Source organism: Puma concolor, chromosome B2 (genome assembly GCF_028749965.1).
Source record: "Puma concolor isolate L17-30 chromosome B2, mPumCon1.1.hap2, whole genome shotgun sequence".
In the NCBI taxonomy this organism is placed as follows: Eukaryota; Metazoa; Chordata; class Mammalia; order Carnivora; family Felidae; genus Puma; species Puma concolor.
Window position 1 is genome coordinate 91,884,436 of NC_141671.1, and position 2,170 is coordinate 91,886,605.

Sequence of the window (2,170 nt, forward strand, 5' to 3'; positions counted from 1 at the left end):
AATACAGCTGTGTTTGAGGAAAGCCCAGGGTCCCCCTACTTTTATGCCATCTTAATTCCTCCTCCACCACACCCTATTTTAGGGAAGGTAGAGAGATGTCAGATTATGATAGATTCTACTTCCCTTTCTAAAGAGTGTGAATGGGAAATTTTGCCATGAAGGAATTAGGAATCTAGTAGAGGATTTTAGGCAAGGAGGGGACTCAGGCTGATAGATGTTGTAGAACAAACCCTCTGGAAGTTCTGAGGAAGGAGAGGAAAAAGGAGGAAGAGAGCCCAGTTTTAGGAATTTAGTAACTCTTTAGGAAGACCCCAAATTAGGATACTGGGAATGGGTTAGAGAAGAGAAAACAGATTGGAGAGGTATTTAGGAGGTGGAAAGAATGCGAGTTGGAAATGGGGGGTGATGAGGGAAACCTAGGATGATTTCAGATTTAACCTTTCAATGATTCCAAGGTTTCTCATGCAATTGACCAAAGTGAGGAAAACCAGAGTAGATGCAGGTTGGAGGAAGGAATAGAATACATTTGCACATGCTGAGTTAGAGGTGCCTGTGGCATATCCATCTGGAAATATGGACCTGAAGCAAAGGCAAGTGGCCTAAGATAGATATCTATTTAAGAGTTCTGGGCTCATGGATGGTAGCTGAAAGCCCTGGGAAGAGGATGAGAAAGGAGAGGACCCATAACTCAGCATTAGGGAATCCTGCATTCAAAGGTCAAGTTAAGGAAAGCCTGGTCAGTAAACTTGGAGAAAAATCAAAAGAAGGCTATCCTAGAAGTTAAGAAGAGAAAGATGTGATCAATGCTATCAAATGTTACAGAGAGGCCAGGAAAGAAATTGTATGAAGTACATTGATATATACATAATATAGAGAGACAGATATTATTAATATGTAGATTACACACTGGATGTTTGTGTCCCTCCCCCACAAATTTGTATGTTGAAAGCCTAACCCCCCCCCCAATGTGATCATTTTAGGAGATGAGGTTTGGGGAAGGTAATTAGGATTAGATGAGGTCATGAGGGTAGAGCCCTCAGGAATGGGATTAGTGCCCTTGTAAAAGTCACAAGAAAGCTCCCTTCTTCTCTCTGCTCTCTGCCGGGTGAGGGTTAGTCAAAGACAGCCATCTATGAAGTAGGAAATGGGCTGTCACCAGACACTGACTCGGCCAGCATTCTAATCTTGAACTTTTCAACCTCTGAACTGTGAGAAATAAATTCCTGTTTACAAGCTACCCAGTCTATGGCATTTTGTCATAACAGCCCAAATGGACAACATACACACACACACACACACACACACACCCCTCCATTGTTCCATTAAGATATCATGAGAATTAAATGACCTTCCAGGTGTAGAAAATAAACTAGGAGCTGAACACAGAAAATTTCAATCATGGACAAAGGGAAATAAAGATACTGCTAGGAGTCAGCTTTTTGCATTGTTGTCATTTAATCTATGAGAGTGGAATTCTTTTAGTGTGTGATGTGAATACTATATGATGCATATACATCATATAATACATAACATTGATGTCTATAAAAGTACTGAATAAATAACAAAGAACAAAGAGAAATTATGGAGTACATTCATTGTTACCTGTTAACAACTTCATCTATAAAACAAAATTATTTTGAATAATAAATTTGTAATAATCAATAATCATTGTTTTTGAGTGACTAACTTAAAGCAAACCAATACTTTCTAAAAGATAAATTTAATTTTTTTTTTCAACGTTTATTTATTTTTGGGACAGAGACAGAGCATGAACGGGGGAGGGGCAGAGAGAGAGAGGGAGACACAGAATCAGAAACAGGCTCCAGGCTCTGAGCCATCAGCCATCAGCCCAGAGCCTAACGTGGGGCTCGAACTCCCGGACCGCGAGATCGTGACCTGGCCGAAGTCGGACGCTTAACCGACTGCGCCACCCAGGCGCCCCAGGATAAATTTAAATTTTAAATATATTATTCAAGTTCAATAAAACCTTGCTTATATAAGCTAAAATTTTCACTGACCAAACAAAAATACCACACCTCATAGTTCACATTCTGTAATACTCTTTTAAATTTTAAACACAAATAAAAACTCCTAAGGGCCATTTAGTATGATAGAATGGAAATGACTCAAGTTTTGTCTCACAGTCACTTGCTAATTTTGAACTTTCCAT